Genomic DNA, 17,068 nt, shown 5'->3' with positions numbered 1-17,068 from the left:
TGGTCTAGGGATTATATAAGATGAGGTAAACAAGGTAATAAATCATGGCCTTATGTAAGGAACGGTTGAACCAATCGGTGTGGGGCTATACATGTGATAAACACATGATTCTCCTTCTTGTCCAATCGGTAGATGTGTGATTATAGCCTAATTGTGTTATGTAATGTTGAGAAAAACTATAAAAGAAAGCTTGTAATAAACAGGATTCGATTCAGCACACATTGGTCGTGTGCTTTATCCGCCCCGCATCGGTTCCCCACAGTCATTGTGGGTGATTTTATAGCCAGAGACCTCAGCACTCCCAGGCTGTCAGGGGTTGGCCCTACCTCCCCCGCAACATCACTGGCCACTAGGGTTGCTGACCATCCCGGGTTGGCTGGGAGTCTCCTGGAATCAATCTCCCGAAAGCTACTGAAACCAATCTGGGAGATTTTAATAAGCCGCTAAAAGTCTGGTTGGCAATGCAGCGGGGCTAATGCAGGCTCCCTACCTGCCCTGGCTCCACACAGCTCCCGGAATAGATCTCAGCATGCTGTCCTCGCTCTGAGCGCCGACTCTGCTGCTCCCATTGGCTGGGAATCGTGGCCAATGGGAGCTGCAGGGGCAGTGCCTGCAGGCAGGGGCAGCGCACAGAGCCGCCTGGCCACCCCTGAGCCTAGGAGCCGGACATGCTGGCCGCTTCTGGGAGCCGCCTGAGGTAACCGCTGCCCAGCCCCAACCCCCTACCCCAGCCCTGAGCCCCCTCCTGCACTCCGAACCTCTCGGCCCCACCCTGCAGCCTGGAGCCCTCACCTGCACCGCAAACCCCTCATCCCCAATCCTCTGCCCCAGCCCAGATCCCCCTCCCACACCCATTCTGCACCCCTGCCCCAGGCTCAGCCCGGAGCCCATGCCACACTCTGAACCCCCCAGCCCAGAGTCCGCACTCCCTCCTGCACTCCAACCCCCAGCCCAGTGAAAGTGAGTGAAGGTAGGGGAGAGCAAGCAATGGAGGGAGGGGATGGAGTGAGTGGGGGGGCTTGGAGAAGGGGCGGGGCCTCAAGTGGCAGGGCAGGGGGCGGGGCAAGGATGTTTTGGGTTTGTGCGATTAGACAGTTGGCAACCCTACTGGCCACCAACCCCACTATGAATGCTGGAGCATGGGGAGGAAGCTGAAGTCTGGTGGAACCGAACTGGTGTTAGCAACAGTAGAAATCTTTGATAAACTTCCATAGTGTAGACATGATGAGGGACCCTCTCTTTTTTTCCCGGGTGTTTCTCATGCATTTGAGTGAAATAAGTATTAACAAAAACCATTGAGTTTGAAGCAGTCTGACTAGAAATCCCTTCCCCTCTGAATTTTCATTCTTTAACCTGGGACTCTATAGATGACCGTCATTAGACAGGACCTAAACTTAATGTAAAAAAACAAGGAGAGGAGGAACACCCATCCTTCTGCAAATAGCAGAAAGAAGTCACAAAAAAGGGCACATCCGTGGTTTTTTTTTCCTTTGAAGGCCATCTTTCAGGGGCTCATTTGGTGTGTTGGGGCCCATTCTCTGGGCCCTCTACCCTGGGGTAAATTTAACTCTTCTGTAAGTGGTAACTATCTATTTCTCTTAAAGCAAACTCTTTTAATTTTATTCTCAGAACAGAAGAACTTGATAAGCTTTTGATTGGTCAAAAATATAGTTGCTGGGGGGAAACTTAATATTTTTGAAATGGCAAATACAAATAATTCAAGTTAGTAAGTGAAATGGATTTGACATACACAAAACAGCCATATGGAGCCCAGAGCCACTTGTTAGACAATTAGTATCAATGAGTTGGTGTTAGATGTATTTTAGGGAGCGAAGAATACAGGCTGCAGTACAGGGAAAATCTGAAATACAGTCAGCAAATACTTGTTCAGTAAAGTTTAAAGCTCAACTTCTGCTCTGTGTGAAGGAAGCTCTCTGCAAAGCTCCCAGTGACTAATGGTAATCTCATCAACTCTTTGCTTTTTTGGATTTTAATTACTGATGATGGTGAGAAAGTAGTTGAGAGGGGCTTAGCAGTTTGTGTTAAGCAATACAGTTTTCATAGAGCTTTTTAAAGATTTATTCCCCCAAGCCACATTTAAAAGAGCCTTTAATCTGACAGCACAGCAGTCTGCAGTATGAACTCTCCAAATGCCTGATTGAAAAAATGGTATTTCTCTGACAAAGATTTACCATTTTATTTTTTAAGGGAGCTGATACTACATGATCACTGAACCTAAAGCTACAATAGCACTAGAATATTGCTAGAGGGAAGTTGATTTATAAGGGCTAATTGTGTAAATGTTTGGCTTAAGTGGAGGGGGGGGGAAGCTTTACAGAATGTTTTGTATAATTATACTTGAAATAACACTGATTTTAGCAGTGTTAATTATCTTTACAGATGCATATTCTTCATGCTATATACGCCAGAATTGCTTTCAGTTTGTATATTTTTCTGTCATTGACAGGTTTGATTCATTATAATTTTTGCAATTCTTTAGCACCTTTCATCTGAAAATCTCAAAGCATTTTACAAATGGTAATTGATTTAAACCTCACAACAACCCTATGAATTACCATTATTGTCCTTATATCAGGTAGCAAACACTGAGGCACTGAGAGATAGAGGTGTATTTTAAAAAGGTCCTTTACACAGCTGCCACATCTGGCCGCACAAAATTAGGCACAAGGAGACAGTATGTTGCACAGATGGTTTTATGCATGCAGTGAGTCTGACAGAATGTTCTCCTGTGTCCACATCTTACACACTGTTGTAGTAATCTTTGTAAGGTATCATCTGAAAACTCATAGCTTGCTGTTCACTATTACCCTGATAAAATATGTGCAACATTATCTGTGGTTTTATAAGATTCCCCTGTATGGTGATCTCAATATATGTTCCAAACTGAAATTGGCAAACAGGTCTGTCTCAAGCAGAGCACACATTCCTTTGTTTAATTTGAATTTAAGCAGTAAATAGGGTCATCAAGCAGGAAGGGAAACAAAAAGAAGCTCCAACGGGTGAGGAAAAACAGCAGGAAACATCCTTTCCTATAGAGACTCTGTCTCCTCAATCTCAGCTGGAAATGTTTTCGAAGAAGAGAATTGATGCCATAGTTGATTTTTATTACTCATTACTTTTATTCACTTAAAAATCTTTCTCTGTTGAAAAAAAAAAAAAACGGCGAGGAGTCCGGTGGCACCTTAAAGACTAACAGATTTATTTGGGCATAAGCTTTCCTGGGTGAAAAACCCACTTCAGCTACATGACGACTACTCTCTCTGTAGTTACTAAACGTGATTTATTTTATCGAATCAAGTGGGTTTAAAGTGAAGTGTCTGGGGAACTCCATTTGCAGTAACAGGGTATGCATATAATTTTTTATTAAAGAAATAGAGACTTTATACAAATTTGTATTTTTCAGGAGAGGGCTGGGCAGTACAGGAAATACATTTCTGGGGGGAAATCTAGGACTGGTTGTGTGTTTGGGGATATAACCAAGGCTGGTAAGAGTCAAGGTATGGCTGGCTAGCTGTAGAGTGCACACAGACATAGCTGGGAGCGCCATGCATGCTGGAGGCTGCGAGGATTCCAGACTGGAGGCTGCAGCAGCAAAGCAGTGTAAAGGGCACTCCAGGTTAGAGGGCAGGGGTGGATCGTTAGTCTGGATTGTACCTGGGCATGTCACAGTGAGCAAAACTCATTTTGGTGGGTACAAATTCTAAGCATTTTGCACAGCAGTATGTTTATTAAAAGTGCATGTACAGTTCCTTCACCTGCACAATATGGGCAGATGTAGGGGCGTGCACAGTCTTTCATATCCAAATATGGTAGGCTGAAGATTGAAAATGAACTCCATGTGACTTACCCAATGTCATACAGGCACTGGCAGAGCCTGGAGTAGAAACCAAATATTTTCAGTTGTTTGTTAGTGAGACCAAAATTGTTCCCTGAACTCCAGTGCCTCTTAACAATGCATATTTGCTTAACTGATAGTGATACCACTGCAAATACAACAAGCAGGTTGTGACAGACTGTTCCATTTCTAGGAGAGGAATGATCTGCCTTTCTACAGCCTCAAAGCAGTATGAAGATGGAGCTGCTTTGCAGACTCACCCAGACTGCCACAAGAAGTGGGTCTTGTAAGCTCTCTTTTGAGTAAGTGCTAATAAGAAGGTAGAGGTTGGATCTGCAAGGGGGGAAACATTCATAAAAGCCAGCTCAGGCACAACTAAGCCCAAAACTATGCTGTTGAATGCTTCCACGGCACAGAAGCTGCAGTAGTGATCAGTACTGAAAGGGGTTAATACAGATTTTTCCATTTGTTATAAACACCAAATTTATTTTCCTTTGGAAAATAATAATGGTGCTAAAGGCATTTTTATAGAGCACTTTCCCCTCATTAGGCGTTGGTTCTGACTTGCAACTTTGCTACTCCTAGATAATCACAAACTCTGTTCTTAAAGGCTGGGATTTTCAGAGGAACCTAAGAGAATTAGGCACCCACATTCTACTAAAATTCAATATAAATTGGTATGTAACTCCTTCAGGCCCAACTGAATGTTTTAAATAAATGGTTTGACTGAAGACTATTAAATGTACACATGCAATTTCTATACGGAAGAGGAAGTGGACTATAGCAGCTGTTCTGGGCTTGAATGAGAAGGTTGCCATATCTAGAAATTAGTTTTTGTTACTTTGTGAAAGACTTTTGGATCATATTTCTTAGCTGCAAAGTTTCCAACCATAATACCTTGATCCAGCTTGCTGGAGGATGGCTTAGGTGAGTATGAGATGAATTAATCCCTTTAACCATAGATGTGAAATAAATACACTTGTCTGTAGTCACGTTTACCTACAGGCCTCAGTCCTGCAACAAGATCGGCAGACAGACCTTGAAACCCACATGGAACCCCACTAATTAGAAAAGGACTCTGCACAGACATTGGGATCTCTCCATCAGAAATGTGCTGCAAGATAGGCTCATGAAGGAGTCACTTAATGACATGCGCAGACACTGAGAGGCAACCTTTCCAGCAAGTTCAAGTTCACCTCAGCAGAGGTGAGAAGTGTCAGAGCAGAGGACATGTGACCTGTACCACTACTTCTGCTTTTTCTGTGTGCTTCTCACAAACACATTCAGTTGTACACAAATGGGTGTGAGTTCATATAGCAGGAGTTATTAGAGATGAGCTAAACTGTTTCCAGCTTCTCCCTCCGACGTCACTACTGCCTCTCACTGAGGTGGATTTATTATGCCAACGGGAGAGCTCCCTCCCATCAGCATAGTGCATCTTCACCAGACTCATTGCCAATGTAGCGTTTCCACTGTAGACTAGACCTAAAACATTCTACACTATGGGTTCAAAACCCTTCAACTTACAATAATGTTACCGAAGTTCCTGATCCTGAAATCCCTTGAAAGCAGATTACCCTTGAATTCAACGCTCCACTTGTTTGAGGGTATCCACTAGTCATTGCCCCCCTTCCCATCTCTTGCGACTCAAGTGGTGTTTGCATTAGCTTTCATGCCGCCTGAGGCTCAGGATAGCAACAGCAGCCGGTGAGCAGTTCCACAGTCTTCCACCCAGAATTATTTTCCCCAAGCTCAGCAGAGAACCAGTGAGAGCAGCTGATGATTTTGCCCTTGGTAAATATAATAGAAAGTATGTACCTTCCTTCTGTGGTGTTATGTGATTGATCTTCTCTCACATACATACAAAAAAATCTCCTTTTAAGTGTTTGTTTGGGCATTCATTTCAACAGCTGGCAGTGATGTAATGTTATAACTAGGCTCTTAGTGTGGTGTCCCCGCCCTGAAGAGGGGAGAAAGGGCCCACAAACTATATCTCTGTTACTAAATCCTCTAGTCCATTCAGACTTTAAGCACCTTAACTGATAATCTGACTGTTAGTGCAGAATATCTTTCCCTAAAGTCTCAGGGATTTTTTTATTTTTTATTTTCACATTGCTCCTTCTTTCACAATTCTCCATGGTCCCAGTCCTGCTCCCATTGAAAGCAATGTCAAAACTCCCATTAACTTTTGTGGGAGCAGGTTTGGGCCTCACCCCATGAATTTTTAGAGACCCTAACTACTACTCTTCTTCTCTCCAAGAGCTTGATTCTGTTCTGCAGACTCAATACAGCATCAGCATTCTTTCCTCCTCCAATTTTAGAGAGGCTGACTCCCTGAACTGGGTCAGCCACAGCCATTTGTACAGCCAACAACTTAGAGTGCATATCAGTTCTGAATGCTTTGTCCTCCATTAGATGTTTTTTTGAGTCCTCTTTTGTAGCAGGAAAGGGCTTTTCCTTCTCTGCTTTAGATAGAGGTGCCAGCTTGTCTCCAGGAAGCTGAGACCAATCCTACTACTAATGAGCTGGCTGGAGAAAGCTCATGGGAGTCCCTTGTTAACAGAGCCAGCCTTTGGGCCCTGCAAAGGAGAATGTCAGCTTCTGTTTTGTAAAATATGTTCCCAGTCTTTTTCCTTGTGAAATAGTCTCGAAAGCCGAAACTGATTAAGTTGTAAAATCGTGCAACTAGGTTCCACTTCAGCTGCCAGAAACTGGGAAAGATCTGTCCCCTTCCTTTTAAATGCTTGGTTAAAGCTTGGAGCATCACTCCCAGAATCATCTCACTGACTCTCTCCAAAAACCTTAAGCTGGCCATGCACATCATGATGTGGCAATTGTGGCCAGTAAGTGGTTATATTGGAAAAGAGGCTGGAGAAAATATTCCCCAAAATTCTAAGGCCAGCTCTGGTTGTTCAAAATGCCCTGTCCTCCCTGAGGCACATCTACTGTTGCCATATCTGCAGCGAGGGCTGCAAAGTGAGCTCCCTTTTTGTTTCTATAAATGCACAGGGGAGACTCAGCCCTCCTCTTAGACATATATTTGTTGTGTGTGTGTGTGTGTGTGTGTGTGTGTGTGCACGCACCATCCAGCACTAAGAGGATGTCTGCTGTCCCTGGCAGGTGCCCCCAGTGTCCCAGCTGCATCTCTTTGCATGGAGTATGTAGAGCTCTGGTTTTCAACCTGTGGTCCAAAGACCCCGGGTGTCCACAAACTGTCTAAGATTTCAAAAGGGCTCTGCACCTCCACTCAAAGGGGTTTTTTTTAGGGGTTTGCAAATGAAACAAGATTGAAAACCACTAATGTAGAGGATGTGATTTCCTTTGGCAGGAGTGTTTGTCAGGGAAAAACCATGTCACTATTTCTGTGAGCTTTAGGCTTTCAGAGACTATAGAATGAATAGGCATCTTGCTGGCTTGTGGGCAATAAGGGTAGTTCACTGCCTGTGAAATGCTTCTAGGTATGGTGGGAAAAAATCTGAAATCATGTTTTGATTCCAACCCACAATCCTTTAATATAAACCCACAGCAGATGGTAGGGGGCATGTTCCACCCCACCCCTCCAATTCAGCTCCCCCCTCCCCCCCCCAGAGATAAGATGTGACTGGCAGCTTGTAATTTCTTACTTCAATAACACTCTTATGCAGCTGCACAGGATAGTGTCTCTCTCTCTCTCTCTCTCCAGAGCTGCCTCTGCACCGAGCGATAAAACTGTTGCAGGGTTGTCCATTACAGGAAATGATTAGTTGCATCACTTGTCCTTTGTTCAGAGTGTCCTCCCACACACACTGCCTCACAACAAGGGGTGTATCACAGCATTCTGAACCACTGGCTCTCTTACACTGCTTGGCCTCTCTTGCTCAGAGCACGGCATTTGGGGTATTTACCAAAACACTGTTCCCCACCTAATGAAGAGGATTGGTCCCACCTACTGATCCTTTATGGGAGTCTTATGTACTGACCCCCAAATTTTCAGCCCCATTCTGTATCACTGCCCTTACTAGCATATATCTCTGCTGAATAGATTAGTACTACCAGGTTTTTACTGTGGCCTCCAGTTTTATGTGAAAATGGATGCGAAGGGAGAGGTGAAAATAGTGGCAAAAAATGGGGAATCAAATCTGTCACTAGAATATTTCAGTTGAAATTTAACTTGCTGTTTAAAGAAAACAAAACAAAAAACCCCAAACCTGAAAAATTCAGCCAGTCTCACCCAAAATTTTAGGTTTTTGAGGGGGAAAAAATCAAAACTTTTCAAGGAAAGCTGAAGAAACATTGGGCCATCAACATCTATTAGTAAAATGTCCTACAAATACAGGTAAATTGAATTTGAGGTTTGCCATAACTTTTATTTTTCTCGCTTTGCTGTAGATAAATTAGATTTCTCAGAACTTCAGTCCATGGCAGATTAGATGTGTTTACCTGTCTCAGGAAAAGTCACAGTGCTTTGTTTACAGTTTGATCCATCCCCTGTTCATCCCTGAGCTGGTTTGTCAGTGGGCATTAGTGGTGACACAATCTAGTTAAATGACTGAAAGTGAAGGGAGATAATTTGAACTCCATTTGATCTGTGAAATGAAGAAGGGATAAAATAAGAGACTGAAAGTATTACAGATTAAGGAAGACTTAAAGCTGGAGTCTCATTCTCTTTGTATTTCTTTTCTCTGAAGCTTGAATGATCGGAGCACTAAACCTGCAAAGTGAAGTAGATGTAGGATTTCACAGAGTACTGGGGAGAGGGGGGGGGAAGGCCTCCTTTAGTTGTGGTGTAAAAAAGAGGGGGGGGGGGGAGAAAATACTTTTTTTAGAAAGTGTTTGAAAATGTTCACTTCTAAGATTCAATGTCTGGAAGCTGAAGCTAGATAAGTTCACATGAGAAATAAGACACTACTTTTTCTTTTCTTTTTTTTTCTTTAACAGTGAGGGTAATTAATTATTGGAAAAACTTAGCAAGGGATATGAATTCTCCATCAAGATTGAATGTCTTTCCAAAACAAAATGCTCTAGGTCAGCCACAAGATATGGCCTTAATACAGGAATTATTGGGTAAAGTTCTATGGCCTGTGTTATGCTGAAGGTCAATGTACATGACCATGACTCCACCTGATCGTAAAATCTATGAGTCTGCTTCTCAGTGCTACAAATTGCATTGTGTATATTCAAATCAAGACCTGCCTCTCTTTGATAGTTCCTGAATGTGGGGAGAGGAGTAGTTTGTTTTTGCTCAATTTAGCCACTTTGAATTTAACTGCATTTAATTTAAAGTAGTGTTGCCCAGGGACACAGTAGGGCACAGGGCTGAGTGTCAAGAGATCTGAGTTCTCTCCCCAGGTCTGGCATTGACCTCCTTGGGCAAGTGACCTGAGGGCATATTTTTAGAGAATAAAGACATTCTGCTTTGAAAATTTTCCTTGTCTTCTGAATTTCCATAGCAGGCTATTCCCCGCACACCCTTTTCCTAATGGAATCCTGAAGATAACACCTAACTCTTCTTATTTTGCTCCATGCTACAGACTAAGGGCAATTGTTTCTCTGTTGCAGATGTCAATGTTGCTCCTTGAAAAATTAATTTGCACTCTTCAGCTTCTTTATTTCCCCCTTGCTTCTACCCCTCTGGTCTTCAGGAAAGCACTTAAGCACATATTTAACTTTAAGCACATTCTTAAGACTTTCCCTATTCAGGGAAGCAGTGTTTTTTCCTGAAGCATGGCCAGTGTGCACAGCTGTGGCTGTAGGACCAGTGAAAGTATTTTGCCAATGAGTCAGCCTTAAGGGCTGAGGCTCAGATGCAGGAGGAGAGCAGATGATTCCTGGCTTAGGTTCAGGAACAGGCACCTCTACTGCCCTAACGTAGGCGGGGGAGAGGTTTGGGTGCGCTAACCTGTAGGCCACCCAGCCCTCCGAGCACCTTCTCACAGGCATGCAGTGGAAACATAAAGAGAAAGGATGCACGTTCTAGACGGCACAACAACTCCAGAAGTACACGCAGTGAGACTACAGCGAAGGAGAGCAGGTGGCAGGATTCCATACCTAAAGTGAAATGCATTTGCTGAGGGAGACCGCATGAGTGGGTAAAGGAGAAATGACTAAAGCTAGGACAGCACTGCAAGAAATGTGGCAAGTTGAACCATGTTAGCTGTGTGTGCAAGAGCAGAAGATTTGAAAGATTAAGTGAGTCTTGTACAAGAGGGGGAGGGCACATCAGACAAGAGCAATGACATCATGACTCTCTCCTTGAGTCCAAGAGCAGGTTCAGGCTGTCAGGACAGGAAAGTAACAAGGGACAATTCCAACCTCCATGCATATGACACTGTTAATAGGAAAATGTCCCATGCAATTTCAGCTGGATAGTGGGCATGAGATCTGATCCTGCAATGAGATTCTGTGAGTGAATTGGACTTGAATACACCCATTACAAACCGCTGGCACAATGTGCAATGATGGCATAATGCAGCCCATAAGAAAATGTGACCTCATAGTAACTCACCCGAAAATAACAGACTGTACCAACGGAAGTTTGTGGTGGTGTATGGTAGGCACCGCAGACCATACAAGCATCTGAATCTGATCAAGGCACAGCATCAGAACTGTATAGCTGCAGTGCAGGAAGCAGAAGATGGAGTCCCATGGCCAATAGAGACCATTTTAAAAGCACATGGGAATATTTTCAAAGGCAATGAGTGCCTCAAAGGAAAGCTGTGGCTGGAAGGAGACCCCACAGTGGAACCTGTATGCTTACCATGAAAGAGAATTCCAGTGGTACTACATAATCCAATATGAAGGAGCTTAAAAGTCTGCACCACAGGGGTATCATAGCACCTGCAGAAGCCAGTACAGCCCGGGTAAGCAAAAGGGTGATGGTAAAGAAGTCATCAGGCCAAGTCATCTGTCAGCTCACAAGGCAGGATGTGAAGTGGAACTGGGCAGGTTCCCAACAGCAAGCCGTTGATGTGCTGAAACAAATGATATTACAGAAGCCTCTGTCCTGAAGCACTACCAGCCAGGATTGAAGCTGACACACCAGTGTAATGCATTGGAGAAAGGAATGGGTGTAGCTCTTTTGCAGGAGCAGCAGGCAGGGGTATACCCAAATAGAAAAAGAGCTTATGGTTGTGGTATCTGGAGTGGAGCAATTCCATCAGTACATCTATAGCCACCCAGTCATGGTGCAATCAGCCCACAAACTCCTAGAGACAACCATGGCAAAACCCCATCATAGTGCTCGAAAGAGATTGCAGTGCACGTTGACATGCCTCCAGGTAGACATTGGATATTGTCTAGGACAACTACTGGTATTAGCTGACACCCTGAGCAAGGCATTTATACCTAGTATCAGGGAGTTGGTGGAGGGGGGGGTCAGGACATTAGTGCAGCATGTTAATGGATTCATCTCCCAGTTTCAACAGGGAGACATCTAACTATAGGCTGTCAAGAGAGTGATACTAGTACATGGCCAGAAGGCAAGTACTGGTAGGAGCAAACAATATTTTCAAATGTGTGCAGGATGGAATTGTATTTCAAGGACAGAGAGCTGTTGTCCCCACCTCATTACATAAGGATGTCGTGCAAAAAATACGTTTCGCACCTGGGCATTGATAGCTGCCTTGGAGGAGTTCCAGTTTGTGTTTACTGACCAGTACTGAATACACAACTGTACTCCTTGATAGAAGGGTGTGATTCCTGCCAGTCATGTGTTAGTCAGAAAGACTAACCAGCAGAAAGAGACTATGTAACCACCATGGGCTGCCCACCCAACCATAGGAATAGGTGGGAGTGGAGTCATTTACCTCAATGGAAAACAATACTTGATTATAGTGGACTACTGTTCAAATTTTGGGAGGTTGATGCCCTGCCTGATATAAGAAGCAAGACAGTGTCTGGCAAACTGAAGGTCCACTTTCAGAGATGTCATTCCAGACATTTTATTCACTGACAATGGACCCCAATTTGCCTCAGAAGAATTCAAGGAATTTTCATGCATGGAAACAGGAATTTGACCATCAGACCTCCTCCCCAGCATACCCACAGAGTGATGGTAAGGTGAAATCCGCTCTGATTCCAAGAGACTGTTACACAAGGTTGTTTCTTGTGGATCAGACCCCTTGTTACCATTTTTTTTAGCACACAGCATAACCCCCTTACAGGGGTACCAAAACAGTCCAGTATGGACATTGATGGGGCAAAGGACCAAAGCCCTGCTACCAAGGAGGGGACACTTGTTGCAGTGAGAAGGATGGAGATTCTGCCAAAAGGAGATGATCAACAATCAAAGAAACCACGCACTAGAGTATGACAGGTCAGCCAAGGACCTTTCAGCCCTGTGAGGATCCAGCCATTAGAGAGACAGCAGAAGGAGTGGACTAAAGGAATCATGATGGGTGCAGTGGTAATCAGGTCATGCAAGGTGACTGCACCAGAGGGACAAGTGATCTGATGGAACAGGAGCCCTTATGAGCTGGCAGACACAACACCCAGGGACAGACTACAGAGATACAAAGATTATCACAAAATGGAGACCCAAAGAACCGTCCAGAGGCCAGCCCCATAGGGAGGGAAGAGACTCCATCAAAAGATAGTTTGCTTGACCTGGATATGTGGCTGGTCCTTTGGGATGAGAAGAACCCTTTTGTTTAAATGAAATTGGTTTTAAATAACCACTCCTCGTTAAATCTAGTGTCTGCGTGTTGAATCCAGAACTGGAATACCTAAGGAATCTGCATTTCTGACTTCTTGTTAGCCAGTGTGGTGAGACAGAGATTTTCTTTTGTTGCTGGTTTGGTATTTCTCATGGGAGAATAACCACCAGTTTTGGGGTGTGTCTTCCCTTTTTTCCCAGCAGCTTGTCCTGAATTTGGTATTCTCAGTTGTGACCCATGGAGGCATGGTGATAGAGGGGTTTCCTTGGATGGAGGCACCAGGTGCCCTTGAACCCAGGACCTATAACCTTGAGGAGAAAAGGGAGAAGACTGCAGCCACACCTCCAGGCTGGGTTACACCAATTATATTCTGAAGCTTTTGAATTCCACAATACAACATCTGAATCCTGCAGAATAAACCTTTAATAAAAATTTCCCTCCCCAAATGAATAACTTGGGGACAGTGCTAATGTATGCTTCCCCCTCACCTCCTTCTATTAGCTATGAATTGTCTTTCTGCTCAGTTGTAGGTACTGAGGATCTCATGGAGAAAGCAGCATGTGTGTCCAAATTCATGAAAATATAACTGACTAGAGTATGACAGAGTATGAAGTTGGCCTTCTCAGTGCCCGGGGGAGAATGTCACCCTTGTCAGCAGAAGACCCGGTGATGGATAGAATAAATAAGATATTTTATGGTTCACTTTTCCTGTTATAGGATATGTCAAAACATTTCAATATTGGAGGCTGTCAGAAAGCCTTTCATGCTTAAAGGTGCCTTCACATTTCTATTTCAACACACTTTATGATGGGAGGACATAGGATCATAAGGATTTAAAAATGGGGAAAAGACCCACTAAATTGTCAAGTACAATGCATGGTATAGTAAATTTAAACTCCAACTGACCAGATGGGCATTAGAGTTCTTTTCTTTTCCTTCATTTAAAAAAATTCTGCTTAGTCTAAAAAGTTTTATTGATTTAAGCTTTAAAAAGTCCAGTTTTCTAATATTCAATGTACAAATGGAAAATTAAATTAGTCATTTATATAAAGATTGCACAGATGACTGACTTGCATGATTGTACAATAAATTGTATTGCCATTAAATTGTATAGCTGATCAGATACGCTTAGTAGTCCGCTACCAACTAAGAAAAGTGTTGGCAACTGTATTTAAAAAAAGAAAAAACTCCAGTCACAGTTTCTGTTCTGGCGGTTAAAGCATTTGGAAGTCAAAAAGGGTGTGTCATTTCAACTGAAAGGCTACTTGAGTTGGCAGTGTATCCATTTGGGCTATATGGCCCGACTCCTAGAACATAAAGCTCAGATTGGAGAAAAGGGTTCCCACTACCTCCCAGCTTCTCAAACACCAGTCTTCTCAATAAATAGCTGGGGAAAGTTCTCACTGTCGCTATTTTGGCTGGTCTTAATGCAAAAGGATGAAAGAGACAGAGCAATGTTCCAGGAACACCTTGTTAGTCCACAGGAAATTGTCCTATCTCTCAATCCCAGGTTTATGTAAAGGCCAGCGATAGTGGGACTGGAAGAGTCTCTCTTTTCCCTGCTTCAAGCATTTTGTGGCAGGCGAGTGGGCTAGAAGGGTTTGGGGAGAAGGAGGAGACTGACCTTACAAATCCCCTCCCCCTGAACATGTAGGATGAGGGGACCAAGCCAGCTGGCTATCAGGGTGAGGGTAAGAGGTATCAGGACACTGTCTCCTCTGAGTAGGTGGAACGAGATGAAGGGTGGGAGAGAAGAGGTGAGAGCCTGTTGAGAGGAGCTCTCAGCCACACTGCATTTAGGACTACCCTGAAACTCTCCTAGATTTGCCCAAAGAATCACTTCATTTCTTAGTAAACTTTGAGAAGTGTTTTTCTTAATAAAATCAGGAAACCGTTTCCCTAGCTTTGGTGCAAAGTTACTTATAGTAGCATTATTGCAGAATTTAGGGAGCATTATGGGGTTTGTTTTTGTCATTTCTGGATGAAAAACCAAATGACTGGGGAAGTTCATTAAAGGAATATTGTGATGCTGCACCCCATATTCTTCATAAAAATATTGTTATAATATTAATATGGCATAACTAAGATGTTATGCAAGATGGGTCATGTGAGGTATCATTGGAAAGGTTATGATTTACTGAATGTGAATATCCAATTTGTATGCATGTATCATTTCTGTATCTGAAGTTAAGAATATTAACTATGTAACAATTACAACTGTGTACACTTGGGGGAATGCCTACTGTCTGGTGGGCATTCCCCCATCAGCCTGGATGGGCCATTAAGAAGGACAATAGAACTTTGAAGATACTAATCTCCTACCTTTCTGAGAAGCTTCCTGGGATGCTTCTTTGACACTGCAAGGTCATGTGATCATGTCACCTGGTACAGGGTCCCATCTTGAGCTGGTATTTTTCCACTGGAAGAGGGTGGGCTAGGAAACAAAAAATTCCCGCCATATGTATAGCCTATTTAAGGCTGGGGAGTAAGTTAATCTTGGATCTTTTCCACTGCCTCCCTGCTGAAGAAGGAAGACTGCTGAAAACACCCGAAGAAACAAAGGAACTAAGCTGGGGGAGACAGAAACTGAGTCCAGGCAAGAAAGGACAGCCTGTAAAAGGAATCCCTGAAGATGTAAACTGAACTGCTTGCAGCTTCACTTCAAGAAACTCTGCAACCTGCTTGAAACAACATTTAGGGTGAGAAATTACTTTTTGTAGCCAATTTCTTTAATGTATCCAGCCTAGTTTGCATGTTTTTGTTTCATTTGCTCAGTAATCTGCTTTGTTCTGTTTGCTATCTCTTATAGTCACTTAAAATTTACCTTTTGCAGTTAATAAACTTGTTCTTTGTTTATTCCAAAACCCAGTTTGTGCAATTCATAACGAGGGGGGGGGGAAGCTGTGTATATCTTCCTGCACATTGAGGGAGGGGGGGATTTTTATGACCTTATGCTATATAGATCTCTATACAGTGCAAGACAATATAATTTTGGGTTTGCATCCCAAAGGAGGTGTGCACTTGAGTGCTAGGCAATCACCAAGCAGCTCTGCATGGGAAGAATCAGATCTCTGTGTCCATTTGCAGCTGGGTGTGTGTGTGTGTGTGTGTGTGTGTGTGTGTGTGTGTGTGTGTGTGTCTGTGTGCTGGAGAAGGCTTGTGAGCCTGGCACAGCGGAACAGGGTGAGGGAGCCCAGGCTGGTGGAACGGTTGGGATCAGTGGGACCCCAGCACATCAGGTGGCACCGCAGAAGGGGGGTCCAATCCATCACAATTATTAAAATTAAGACAAAAAGATTCTAATCTAAAGTACTAGAAAATACACTGCAAGGAACAATCTTTCAATGACAGGAGGTGGACTAGATGGCCTGCTGCATAGTCCCATCTCTATTGACTATGGCCCAGAGTTTTAAAGGTATTTAGATGACTGCCTGAGGTGGTATTTCCTTTCAGTTATTTTAAATTAGATCTGGAGTGACTCCTTGTTCTCATATTATAAAAGAACACAAAAAGCAGTTTCTCAGTCAGTCATGAAAAGTGTTGGTTTATCCATCAAATATTATGCTGTTATAACCAAGACTCACAATTTGTGGGGTTTTACCTATACCTAATGTTGTACACTTAGAATATATTTACAATGCAGTGTAGGTAGGGCCGGCTTCAGGCAACCAAGCACATGCTTGGAGCGGCACCTGGTAAGGGGCGGCCAATCTTGGGGTGGCGGGGGGCGGCGCGGTGCTCGGCGCAGGGGGGGGTTCCAGTGGCGCAGCGCTTGGCGGAGGGTGTTCGGCGGCGCGGCGCTCCGCGGGGAGGGATTCGGCAGCGCAGCGCTCGGCGAGGGGTGTTCGGCGGTGCTCCGTGTGTGGGGGGGGGGTTCGGCGGCGTGGCGCTCGGCGGGGGGGGGGCTTCAGCAGTGCGGCGCTCCACGGGGGGTGGAGGTGTTCGGTGGCGTGGCGCTCGGCGGGGTTTCAGCGGCATGGCGTGCGGCGGGGGGTGTTGGGAGGGGTTTCGGCGGTGCAGCGCTCGGCGGGGGGTGTTCAGCGGTGCGGCGCTCGGCGGGGGGCGGGGGGTGTTCGGCAGCACGGCGGGGATGGCGGCTGTTCGGCGGTGCGGCGCTCGGCAGGGGGGTTTAGGCGGTGCAGCGCTCGATGGGGGGGGTGTTGGGGCGGGGCGGCGCTGGGGGGGGTGGTGTTACGGTGGGGCGGTGCTTTTTTTTTGCTACTTGGGGCGGCAAAAAAGTTAGAGCCGGCCCTGAGTGTAGGCCACCCAAATATTTATCAGTTAACTGGTATCAGTCAAGGAAACACTGTGAAATGAATAGGCAAGTGTTTTCCAGAGAACTTCACAATTCCCACCCAGTCATCAGTCAGGCTGACTGGTAATTATTCTGATTTCTTATGACAGTTTATTCAGTGCAATAATGATATGGTAAAAGGCAACAGAACATCAGTTTGCTAATTGTATCCTCGAATTCTGTAACAAGACTGCTCCAGACCCGAGGCAAAACAAAAAAAAGCTGTAACCATAACTGAAAAATAATGAAATGCAGCAAACTGTCCAAGTGGGGTTTGTTTTTGTT

The sequence above is a fragment of the Emys orbicularis genome, chromosome 6 (genome assembly GCF_028017835.1).
Source record: "Emys orbicularis isolate rEmyOrb1 chromosome 6, rEmyOrb1.hap1, whole genome shotgun sequence".
NCBI lineage: Eukaryota > Metazoa > Chordata > Testudines > Emydidae > Emys > Emys orbicularis.
Note: the sequence above shows the minus strand (reverse complement) of the source record.